Here is a 13,509-nt window from a genome sequence, read left to right as displayed (position 1 = left end):
GGATCTTTGTTGGCAAAGTAATGTCTCTGCTTTTTAATATGCTGTCTAGGTTGGTCATAACCTTCCTTCCAAGGAGTAAGCATCTTTTAATTTCATGGCTGCAGTCACCATCTGCAGTGATTTTGGCGTGACAGTGGTCTAGGTGCAGGGTAATATGTCCTGCTGCCTGCCACTCACCCACAGAGCACTCACCGCTGTTTGAATAGAACGCGTGTGATTACTCTGCTCGTGTCTGGCCTTCCCTGTAGATTGCAAGTCAACACCCATACGTAGTTTACTAGTTGACTAGTAAACCATACTAGTTTACTAAATATGCATACTAGTTTCCTCACCCCTGAGTCCCCACTGCCTGGCACAGTAGATGGCAAACAGTAGGTGCTTGACAAACAGCGTCTGCAGGAGGACTGTGTGGGCTCCTCTGTGGTCTGAAGCAGTGTTGTATGTTTCTGGTCTCCCCCATTTCTCCAACTTCTTACATTTTCTGGGCTCCTTTAACCACCTCCTCTAAACAACCTAAACAAACTCCACAATTCTGTCCTCCTGCTTCTCTTTTAGGATATAAAGATCCGTTTCTTAAAACAAACCTGCATCCCGTAATTCCTAGTTCTCCCTCAAACCACAGTCCATCTGTGCAAGTCTCTGCTCCTTGGGGAGCCCTTTCCTGACCACAGCTGGATAAGAAGAGCATCTGACTTAGAATTTTATTCTTGAGGACCCTGCGGGCGATGGGGGGGGGTGAGCGGGGAGGGAGTCTAGTAACAGGAAACAGCGCTGACTTGAGGAGCTGCAAGCTTTTCCAGGGTTGGCCAAGAGAGGTTTCTTTATGGAGAGGAGTAAACACAGCTAGAAACCACCGCGGTGGGCAGTGGGCTGAGAGGGTGGCTTCGTAGGCAAAGGCAGTCAGAGAACGTTCTTCCCGGAGGCGCCTGAGCTCAGGAGAGGGGTGACTGCCTGCTCTGGGTGAGGCTGAAGGGAGCAGAGAAGCTGAAATTAAGTTTGGTTAATAAGCTTCCTGTTCCCAAGGACCAATGAGAGAACTCAGGTGAGGCCAAGACCGGGAATTCGGAGGGCCCCTGGTGGGCCTTGTCCCAGGTAAGGTGGGGAGGCGGAGGTATCCAGGAACCGAATCTGAGTCCTTGCAGTGAGCTGTTTTCTGGGACACTTGGGGCAGGGGGCCTTTTTAACATTTGCTATGCTCCAGGACCACAAGCTCAGATAAAATTCAACGTCGTCACCACTGGCGACATGCCACGGCCTCACCTGGTTTCTTTTCAGCAAGGCTCCCTCCGTCCCCTTTGAGCTTCCTGCTCACTGCTCTGCATCCCCACCCCCTCCCAGGTGTGTAGACCAGGAAACTGATGAGGGCTCAGCCCCTCACTTGCGTGCCTTACCAGTGAATTTGAGATTCTTTTTGCATCATGAAAGAATTCGGAGACAAAGCAGAGAGGTTAAGAAAGTAACATGAGAGTTTATTTAAGCAATGATACACTCTCAGATGGAGAGCAGGCAGGTAGGTGAGGAGGGGCTTCTTAGGAAGCTGGTTATGAGGGATTTGCAAAAGAAGGGGTGGACAATCACTGGGGAAGGAGGAGTTTGGGGCTTGTCTGCCCTGATTTTCATCCCTGCTCCATTTTCCCAATTCTAGCAGGGATTTCTGTCCCCATTTAGCCTAGATCAGAAGTATCATGGCATCAGTGCCTGGTGGGTCTTCTTATCTTTGACTAGTCCATCCTAAAGGAGATCAGTCCTGGGTGTTCATTGGAAGGACTGATGCTGAAGCTGAAACTCCAATACTTTGGCCACCTGATGGGAAGAATTGACTCATTGGAAAAGACCCTGATGTTGGGAAAGATTGAGGGCAGGAGGAGAAGGGGACGACAGAGGATGAGATGGTTGGATGGCATCACCGACTCGATGGACATGGGTTTGGGTGAACTCCGGGAGTTGGTGATGGACAGGGAGGCCTGGCGTGCTGCGGTTCATGGGGTCGCAAAGAGTCGGACACGACGGAGCAACTGAACTGAACTGAACTGAATCTCATTATAATGAGAGCACAATGAGCCAAAGGTTCCGGCTGGACTCGGTGGTTCCCGCCTCTCCCCACCTTTCTCCGTCTGTTTGCTGTTGTTGTTCAGCCTCTCAGACCTGCATCTCCTGATTGGCAGGTGGATTCCTGGGTCAGAAGATCCCCTGGAGGAGGAAATGGCAGCCCACTCCATTATTCTTGCCTGGGAAACCCCACGGACAGAGGAATCCGGTGGGCTACAGTCCACAGGTCACAAAGAGTCGGACCTGACTTAGCGACTAAAGAAGGCAACAAGAGATTACACTTCTACTTTGGGTGAGAATTCTATGCCTGCTTTTCAGCATTGTGCCCGGTATTCTAGGACAGCTAAGACGTGTGAATTTAATTACATTGGAAAAAAAAAAGATAAAGTTTTGTATTTCTAGATTTTTATTTTTAACTGTATTTCTGTTTACTAAAGTAGCATGTGGTAATTATAAAATATTCGAAAATAAAATAAGTTTTTTCGGTTTTCTCTAGGCTTTTTCTCAATACATATATTACATGTACAAATATATGTTTACATCTATATTTAAAACATCATTATTCAAGACAAAACATTCTTAATGGGAGAACCTCTTGAATATCATTTATATTTGGTCAACCCCACTATAAAGGGACGTAAGGTTGCAAAGGAAAAACTTAATTTGCCTGAACCTGGGTTTGATATTTATGGCTTCTGGTATTAGATCAAGGGCTACATGCTACATACATCTAGATGCAGATAGACCTCATGGGGTCCTAAGTTTTCCCAAACCTAAAGCTAATTGCCAACTGTTAGGTTTTCTTGGGCTAGTTTGCTATTGCCAAAATTGAATTCCAAATTTCTGTCTTAGATCCAAACCTCTATATGTTTATTCAACAATAACAACCCCAACCCAATTTTATGGGAATAACTGGATAACATGGCTTTCAAGGCCTTAAAAGAAAGTTTGATGAACCTACCCACCCTTCAGTTCAGTTCAGTTCAGTCGCTCAGTCGTGTCTGACTCTTTGCAGCCCCATGGACTGCAGCACACCAGGCCTCCCTGTCCATCACCAGCTCCCACATCTTGCTCAAACTCGTGTCCATCGAGTCAATGCTTCTATCCAACTATCTCATCCTCTGTCATCCCCTTCTCCTCCTCCCCTTCAATCTTTCCCAGCATCAGAGTCTTTTCCAATGAGTCAGTTCTTTGCATCAGGTGGCCAAAGTATTGGAGTTTCAGCATCAGTCCTTCCAATGAATATTCAAGATTGATTTCTTTTAGGATTGATTGGTTTGATCTCCTTGCAGTCCAAGGGACTCTCAATAATCTTCTCCAACACCCCAGTTCAAAAGCATCAGTTCTTCAGCACTGAGCTTTCTTTATGGTCCAACTCTCACATCCATACCTGACCACTGGAAAAACCATAGCTTTGAACATACAGACCTTTGTCAGCAAAGTAATGCCTCTGCCTTTTAAAATGTTGTCTAGGTTGAGCATAGCTTTTCTTCCAAGGAGTAAGTATCTTGTCATTTCATGGCTGCAGTCACCGTCTGCAGTGATTTTGGAACCCCAAAAATAAAGTCTGTCACTGTTTCCATTTTGTCCCCATCTATTTGCCATCAGGTGATGGGACCAGATGCCATGATCTTAGTTTTTCTAATTTTGGGTTTTAAGCCAGCTTTTTCACTCTACTCTTTCACTTTCATCAAGAGGTTCTTTAGTTCCTCTTTGTTTTCAGTCATAAGACTAGGGTCATGTGTTATCTGAGGTTACTGATATTTCTTCTGGCAATCTTCTTTCCAGTTTGTGCTTCCCAGCCTGGCATTTTGCATGATGTACTCTGCATATAACTTAAATAAACAAGGTGACAATATATAGTCTTGATGTACTCTTTTCCCAATTTTGAATCAGAGAGTCCCATTATTCTATGCCAGTTCTAACTGTTGTTTCTTGACCTGCATGCAGATTTCTCAGGAAGCAGATAAGGTAGTCTGGTATTCCCATTTCTTTCAGAATTTCCCACAGTTTGTTGTGATCCACACGGTCAGTTATCACATTCCTCACTGTACATGAGAAGGCAGGGAAAGCCGTTGGGTACTTACTGAGGACGCAGGGACCATCAATTGACCCGTAATATTATTACAGCCTCAAACTAGAGCCTCTGGCACAGAAACATCTCCTTGCCTTACAGCCGTCGTTGCCTTTGCCTTTTGGTAAAGGCCGCTGAAAAAATCCCAGTGGGCTCCCTTTGACCATTGTTGTACCCCAGGTAGCAGAATTCTCACCGTGCTCAACAGTTTCCAGCCCTCCCCTCTTACGGAGTCATATTGTCAACTGCTCCGCGTGTGGTTCTTTGTCACAGTAACCTTAACCTAGCTACTTCTGTTCCCTCCCACACTGACAAAGTACCTCGTGGGTATTCAGTGCTGCTAGACTACCGCCTGAGTCCTTGATAATCTGCAGGAAATCTCACCGGAGCGCCAGCTAATGTCTCATAATCCATGGGTGGGTCTCAGTTAAAAGATGATAATGGCAGACTCTGTGTCCTGTGCGCTGTTACAACTGCTTTTCATGTTGTTTGTGGCAAGAACAGGCATCTCTGGCTGCTTCAGCCTGACAGGCTGAGTGGTACTTTAGCCAAGGACAAAACTGCAACATTTATACTGATAGTAGTAATGCTTTTGAAGTAGGTCATGATTTTGGAACGTTGTGAAAGCAAAGTGGCCTCCTTACTTACAGTGGAAGTAAAGTTAAAAATGGCCCCTATGTTCAGGAATTATTAAATATAGTACTTTAACCTACCACTTTAGGTATTACCAAGATTCTGGGGCATTCTACACCTGACCCTCTGGAGGCTAGAGGACATCTCCTTGTTAATGTTTCTGCAAGGAATGCTTCCCGTAAAAGGACACAGAAGTCAAACCTTGGTCATGACCTAAAGGGCTACTTCTCCAAATGACAACTTAGTAAAACTGGCTAGAGAAACCAATAAGTGGCCTTAGGAAAGGAAAAATAAGATTAGAAATTAAATAGTTGTTAATTTGATAAAGAAAGTTCTGGTTTGGACCAAATAAACCAGTTTATTTAGAGGCTCTAAAATTCTCACTCCTCACCACTGGGCATGCATCAAACCATTGGTCTACTAGCAGAGTAGTATCTGTTGTGATCTAGGTGGGGAAACATTAAAAAGATCACGAAAACTACCTCCCCAGCCTGTCCCACCTGTCCAAAGTACAATCCAAGGGAGGCCGTCCATACTGCCCCTGGACATTTAAAACTGCCTAATGGATCATTCAAGGGTTGGCAAGTGGGTTTCATATGACTTCTTTTGTCTCTTAGATTTAAGTATGTTTTAGTCATGGTCTGTATGTTTTCACACTGCACTAAAGTCTTCCCTTGCAGACAGGCTGCTGCCTCTTCTGTTGCTAAAACCCCTTCTGAAAAGATTGTCCCTACCCGGGGGGCCTCCTCTCAGACTGTACAATGGTGGAGGAGCCCCTTTTACTGGACAGGTGCTTTGAAAAGTCTGTGTTGTTCAGCTGGTTTTGCAACCACCCTCAATCCTCTGGTCTAATAGACTGTACTAATGGCATCGCTAAGACTAAATTAGCAAAATACGTCATGCCAAAAGTTTGACACTGGTCCTTCTAAATCTCAGATCCCTTCTTTTTGGAATTCATAACCTCTCAACCTTTCAGATAGTCACAGGAACCCAGCACACTCAATGCCTGCTTCTTTTGGCCCACAAATGATAAAAGGAGAGATACTTCAATATTGCAAAGGCCTAATTGCTTCTATAAACATGTTTTGGTAAAGCAATCTTCACAGTGTGCTCTCAGAAGACAAAGATTTTTAAGCACCGCATCTTGCAACCTGGAGCTTCTGTCTATTGGAAAAGACACCTCCAGAAGAACTCTCTTCCTCCTCACTGGAGCGGTCCCTATCAAGTATTGTTAATCAATGCTTGTGCCACCAAACTCCAAAGAAGACACTTGGGTTCATGTGACACGCCTAACAAGAAGCACTGAACCCTGACCGAACTGCACATCATCTGAGGACCTGAAAGTAGAATTTCCCAGAACCGACGCAGACAACGTCTGATGAGACAGGCTTCCTGAGATATGTGGGCCATGCCTATTGGAAGTTCATCTCCAAACCTCTGATGATGACATGATGCTATAGATGATCTCCAGGGCCTATGACCTTGATGACAGACAGACTTTGATAAAAAGTGTCTGAGAGTTCTCTCTCCCTCTATCTAGCCTTCTTTTTACTCAATGGTGACCTCAATACATTTCCAGTCTCTGCAACTTTCCCTCTGACCTGGGACACTACACTCTGAAAGATACTTTCTGATAAAAAAATTTACTCAGTGGCTGAAAATCCACTGAGACTAGAACACCTGGCTCTTGATCCATGATGCTTTCAGAAAAAGATCTTGATCAAATGGGGGAAATGTAAAACACTAGTACACAGAAACCTCAATTTATTGGTTGGGAGATGAGAAGGAGGAGCTCTTACTTCCTGCAGTGATTGATGGCTGAGCCCAAGAGGAAGAGAAAGATGCCTTCTCTTCCCGGCGAGGATTCAGCCAATAAAAAGCCACGGACTCTTTGTTCACGGTGCAGCCCCCGCCCCACCCCTGCAAGCACCAGCCGCTTCTTCCTCTCTCTGGAAGCTGTGCCGGGACTTGCATGTGGCTGCAGCTCACATCATGGTTGCGGATCCCAAACTACAAATCTCTGCTGGCCTTGAATAAACCCGTCTTTGCTGGAGAAACCTCTGGCAGTCTGTTTGTTTCAGGTCAGCAGCCCCTTTCAACCTAATTTCTCTTCATTCTCAGTGTGAATTCCGCTCTCAGCCACGTGAAGCTGTTGTTACTCAAGTGCCCTGATTACAGCATGATTTTTCAGTCCTCTCTCTTCCCTCCATTCAGAACACCCTTGTGTTACCCACCTAGAAACTTCCCCTCTAAGATTCAGCTCAAATGCTGTCTACTCTGAGAAGTCTTCTATGTCTCATAAGCAACTCAGCCATTTCTTTTTCTGCATCCACATAGCACTTAATCCACACTTTTATTATAACATTTACTGCATTCCTACATTTATTACTCATAAATAATTGACAAATGTTTGTCTCTTAGTAGGCCATGAACACTTTCAGGAAAGAGAGCACTGTCTTTTTGTATTTATTTCCCCAAAATGGGTACCTGGCAGAGGAGGGAATAAATTTGTTGAGTAAACAGGTAAGTGAAATGACTGCAGTGTCATAATGCTTAGAATGGGCATTTTTCTATCAACACACACACAGTGCATGTACATATATGTGTGAGCATGTGCATATGTGCATGTGTGTATATCTCACAGGCAATGTGTGGTGAGAAAAACCGGACAACAAATGGAAAAAATCTGTGAATTTTTTCATTCATGGTCATTCTTATAGCTTTCCTTTCTACTTCTTTTCCAATTTGCTTAGACACTTGAGTGATTTTTAGGATAGTTACCTTGACCAACAGAGAGGAAAATTGAGTTCTCTGCACCTATGGTTTGTATCAATTTTAAGTAATTTAATTAAGTCAGAGCTATACTTCTCAGATCATCATTAGGGTTTTAAAAGCTTATATAAGGCTGCTTTTTGAAAGAGAATTACTTAGGTTTAGAAGTAAATATGGACAGAAGCATTTTAGATGCTGTCAAAAGATATTATTTTGTGTATGTGTGTGTGTGTGTGTGTGTGTGTGTGTGTATGAATGTGCACATAAGCCTCTCATGAAGACCGACATTACTTCCGAATGAAATCACATGACTAAAGTTTCTTGAAATTTAACCAAAAAAAATGTGTTAAAAACCCAGAAGGAAAGATACATTCTAGTTAGAGATTAATTCTGCAGTTAGTTTCACTGGGTAAAATTAACATATTCTGAGGCAAGATTGTACTAATTCATAAATCAGTTGTGGGAGATCATTCTTGTGGAAATGATTTGAGCCTTTTCACCCTCAATTTAATATTTAAAAATTTGGTCACTTACTATTTTTAGGATTCTTGGCCATTTAATTCTTGCACAGCTCATTGCTCCATACAATACATGTTCAATGCATGAGGCTGATTCAGTATACATTGCTTCACATGCTATTTTTGTTTTAAATATGAGAAAGTTGCTGGACATAGTTGGAAATTCATAAAATATTTTCAACATTGCTGTATTTCTGTTAGTTTTAGCATTTTTTCTAGTCCAAAATTCAAGCCATCTTCCTTTTGCAGAGAAATAGGAAGTGACTCTAATATACTGCTCGAATACAGATGCGATTAAACCTCAAAGCTTTGGCAGAAGGATTCTTTTTACAGGGCGGCTTTAGAAAGAGATCAAACATGCAAAGCACCCACGTATTACAACACAGCAGAGCCCTAGGGAGCTTCATATCGTCCAGATCAGTCTGCGGATTTCGTGAGAAATAGGAGGGACTCTCAGTAAAACTCTCCGTAAAACTCAGTAAAACTCTCAGCTTTTTTACTGAGTAAAAAACCGCAGCAAAACTCTCAGTAAAATGCCTCAAAAGAGAGGCACTATTGTTTAGGCAAATTCTTCGTCTTCCTGATTGAAGGCCAAAAGCGATTGGCTAGCTTCAACAGCTGGAATACTAAAGAATGTGCTGTATCATCAGTTACGGAAGAGAATGTCCTTACTTTGGGAATGGATGTTGTAACACATGAGGGCTAGAAATAGCAGGGTGTCAAGGGATAGTAATGTTTATGGCTCGGAGGTCCTGGATAAGCCTCCACCCTTAGCCTTTAGGTTTTCTCGTGGTAAAATGGGAGTTTCAGGAGCTCGGGCAAGGGATAATGAGACCTTGAGCCTAGTAATCTTCTCCTGCAGGCTGCATGCCTTGAAGGACCTCTTTCCTTCTAGGGTGATGGTTGATTCTTGGGAGAGATTCTGAGGGGTCTGTTGGAACCTCAGTGTGAGGAGTGCAGTTAATTTTGCTGGAGGACCCTGGAGAGGCTGGTTGGAGAGCTGAAGGCACCTCTCATGCCTTCCAATGAGAGGCATCGCTTTTCCAATGTCCTGGCTCTTGCAGTAACAGCAGAAACTAGGAGGCTTTGGGTTTTGTTTAGGAGCCTTCATTTGATGGAGTTGAAGGTCTGTTAATAGAATTCTGGTGGTCTTTCTTGGAGGTGACTCACCCAGAGTACAAGAGGGCTGACTCGTCAGATGTACTAAATCTGGAGTGGACAAGGCCTCCTGTTCCACACTGGTCCTTTGTACTAGAAAGGTCTTGGCTCAGCCTATTAATAAACAGAGTTAAAACTAACCAGGTGGAGTCAATATCTGAAGAAAGACCAGAGTTTTCTTTAAAGACATTCTGAAGTCAATTATAATAATCATGAACAGTCCATTAAATTTTTGTGTGCAAGCTTGAACTTTGTTCCAATCTACAGGCTTTGAAAAAGTCTCAAGAATTGCTTGACGAAGTTGCCTAGAGATGGCTTGAACCTAATCATACAGTAAGTCAGGGGGCTGGTCTCCCAATTCTAGACAGGTTTCAGGATTTTCCCAATTAGCAGTTTTCATCAAATGCTGGGCCTGACCTTCACTGACAAGCATCTGAACTAGCTGATGTAAGTCAGAGAAACCTTGTTGATCAGTTTGAATGACTGTCTCAAATACCTCTGCAAATCTGCGAGGTTCTTCAGTTACTTTGGGAAAATATTTTGCTACTACTCACAACTCAGCTTTATCCCAAGGAATATGAAAAATTAAAGGTTTGACCCCTGGATGCTCAGAAGGCTTAACTTTATTTTATTTTTATCTTTTTACTTTATACTGGAGTCGAGCCGATTAGCAACGTTGTGTTATTTTCAGGTAGAGAGCAGAGGGGCTCAGCCACGCATACACACGTATCCATTCTCCGCCAAACTCCCCTCCCATCCAGGCCGCACACGACATTGAGCAGAGCTCCCTGGACGGTAGGTCCTGGTTGGTGATCCTTTTTAAATATAGCAGGGGGTACATGGCCTTCCCAAACTCCGTAACGATCCTTTCCCCCGTCCTTTCCCTAGGGAACCATAAATGCGTTCTTTAAGGCTGTGGGTCTGTCAGATGGCCTCATTTTAAAGAGACGGGTTCTGACAAGTTCAGAGGAAGGGGAATGAGAAAAGCGGAAGTCCGGTGGGAACCTCGGGTGAGGGAGTGGAGGGTACAGTTGCGTATGTGGGCAGGGGGAAGGGAGGCAGACGGCGTCAGAGCCTGAGACAAGAGCCTGAGGCTTCAGGAGCCAGTATGTCTTCCTTTTTTCACTTCAATTAATCCAGTTGGAGCCCTGTTTTCTTTCTGCAAGAACCATGGACAGACAAGCTGGCTGTTAGACTTCAGTACTTAGAATACATTTTTCAAAAGCGCATGAAGTGAGTCTGTCACTTCAAGGGAAGCAGCTGACAACATTTGTTGCCAATGGTAAAATAAGAGTTTTCAAGTGGAAATTTTGGATAGCTGCTCCGAGTACTTGAAAGCTTCCTAATACTTGAAGAGTTTTCTGACAAATTCAGCATGATATTAATGACAGTGGCTCTTTGGGACTGTGGAAGGAAGCATGTTGGCATTGGAAAAATCTGCACGCAACCCAGGGAACCATCATTTTCCAAATGACCGACACTCAGCATGACAACGTCTACATGGAGCTTCCTGTTGCTGCGGCAACAAACCTCCGAGAACCTAGTGGCTTGTCCAGCAAGCTCTGTGACCCCGCATTTCTGCGGGTCTGAAGTCCGACACGGGTCTCCCTGTGTTCCTCTCTGGAGGCTCCAGGGGAGAAACTGCTTCCTCGTCTTTCCCGCCTCGAGCCAACAACGTGTGTGCTCAGTCGTGTCCAGCTCTTTGCCACCCTTTGAACTGTAGCCCACCAGGCTCCTCCGTCCATGGGGTTTTTCAGGCTAGAACACTGGAGTGGGTTGCCCTTTCCTTCTGCAGGGGATCTTCCCCACCCAGGGATCGAACCCAGGTCTCCTGTGTCTCCCGCGTTGCAGGTGGGCTCTTTGCCCGCTGAGCCACCAGGGGGGCCCTCTAGCCTTGAGAGGCGCCCACATTTCCTGGCTCGTGGCCTCTTCCATCTTTGCGCCAGCAGTGTTGGGCGGAGTCCTTCTCCTGGGGCATCTGTCTCACTCTCTTCTGTCCTGTCTCCCTTTCAGGGTTCCCAACAACCACATCAACAAGCATCCCTTTTAGGGCATTTCCTAGGTTCAGGGAAGTAGGGCAAGGATGTCTTTTGGGGTCATTATTCTGCCTCCTGCATGTGAACAAAAGATACCTCCGACGTTCCGGAAAGAGCAGTGAATTCCGAGGTAGTAGAGTGCAAGCTTCTCAGGACTCACTCGGTCTCTTTGGGAAGAGGGGAGATGTCAGGACTGTTACAGAACTGAGTGAGCCAATGAAAGTAAGATGGTTTCTCATCCAGAAAGCGCTGTGTACATATAAGATGGGTTTGGAGGGTTTTTTGTTTCTTTTCTTGTTTTTTTCCTTTTGCACATATAGGGGCACATCTGTATACAACGTGCTTTTGGCTGAATGGGACTAAAGTAATTTAGCCAGTGTCTATTAAAAGTCTGTCCTGTCACAGCACAGCGGCGACATCTCAAGATTGTAAGATCCAGCTCTGCCCCGAGGAGTTTGTAATTATGTGGAAGAGAGGGATAAATCAGTCTACAAGAGTATATTTTCAAAGGCTTTAGACTACAAAAGAAAGTAGAATTCAGGACCAGGAGAAACTAGATGAAGGAGGTCGACTTTCAGGAAAAGGATTGAGTTATGTTTTGAGGAAAAGAGAGGATCTGAAGGGCAGGAGGAGCCTCAGGTCCCAGCAGAGATGCTTAATCGAAACGAAGGAGGAGGAGCTAAAGAGAACCGGGAAAAGCGTGACTTCGAGTGCGCTGAGCCCACAGACCACGGCTGCCTTTGCGACCAGGGCTCTTCCAGGCTCTAATTCTACGCCTGGTCTAGCAGGAAGCAGCCTCCACTGCCTTCCTGGGACCTCCTTTTAACTCTTTTTCCCCTGCTGTGTTTGATGTTGTGTTAACAGACCTATAAGATGAGTTAATAGCAATGATGTGTCAAAGGACTCCCCCTTTTAAAGATTGTGATGAAAGTCACTTGAGGATGAAATCATGTTTACTCTAAGCAAGTTGAGACAGGTTAAGAGTCGTCATCTGAATTTGGTCCAGGTAGACTGCTTTGTGATTTAACCAGCGTCCCAGGCCAAAATCAGCCCCAAGGGAGAGGCAAAGTACTTTAATGACTAGCTATATTTTTAGAAAGCAAGATAGCATTTAGACCAAGTTCCCTTTTTAAGCTGTGGCCAAATAAATGCTTGGGAAAGACTCTGCCTGCTAGGGCAGGAGACCGGGGTTCAATCCCTGGGCCAGGAAGACTCCCCTGAAGAAGGAAATGGCAGCCCACTCCAGTACTCTTGCCTGGAAAAATCCCACGGACTGAGGAGCCTGGTGGAATACAGTCCATGGAGTTCCAAAGAGTCAGACACGACTTGGCAACTAAACAACAACAAACACATGCCTCAAAGAGACGAAAGGGAGACTCAGAGCAAGAAAGCTCTTTCATCCTAAATTTGATTCGTAAATGTCGAAACGAACTGATGATCTGTTTTCTCTAACACAAACAAAAGCTACTTCTGAGCCCTGGGCTGGGAAGCGCCGGGTCCAGCGACTAAGCCAGTGGTAACAGCAGCGGGACTACGGCCTCAGATTCAAATTTGCAGTGAAAAGCACCAGGGTCCCTTCTAACAGAACAAGGCGGGAGAGGCGATGTGCACATTGCTAAAGTGGCCCTGATGCTGGGAGGGACTGGGGGCAGGAGGAGAAGGGGACGACAGGGGATGAGATGGCTGGATGGCATCACCGACTCGATGGACATGGATTTGAGTGAGCTCTGGGAGTTGGTGATGGACAGGGAGGCCTGGCGTGCTGGGATTCATGGGGTCGCGAAGAGTCGGAAGAGTACTGCGATTCACGGGGTCGAAATTCATGGACACGACTGAGCGACTGAACTGAACTGAACTGAACTGAATGTGGAATTTGAGGCAAACATATTCTGGTACAAAAAGTGACTTTTTTTTTTTTTTAATGATAAAAGGGAAGTTGCATAAAGAAAACCTGAGTTTATAACACCAAATAACCTACAGGTATTCTGGCGGGCTGCAGGCCACCAGACTGTAGCAAAATGGGGTCGCAAAATGTCGGACACGACTGAGTGACTGATACTAATGCTACTTAACCTAAAAGTAAAGCGCAGAGAAATGCTAGTGTGGGGCATGTTAGGTGGGGAGGCGGGTTCCCTTCACTTCAAACCAGGACGTCTCCTCTGCTTGACTCCGTGCCTTGTTAGTACTGACCGTGGCTCCTGATGATCTCAGAGGGATCCGTCCACTATAAGCTTCCCTCTCCGCTTCCCTCTGTTGATGATCACTGCTT

The sequence above is a fragment of the Muntiacus reevesi genome, chromosome 3 (assembly GCF_963930625.1).
Source record: "Muntiacus reevesi chromosome 3, mMunRee1.1, whole genome shotgun sequence".
Taxonomy (NCBI): Eukaryota; Metazoa; Chordata; class Mammalia; order Artiodactyla; family Cervidae; genus Muntiacus; species Muntiacus reevesi.
Note: the sequence above shows the minus strand (reverse complement) of the source record.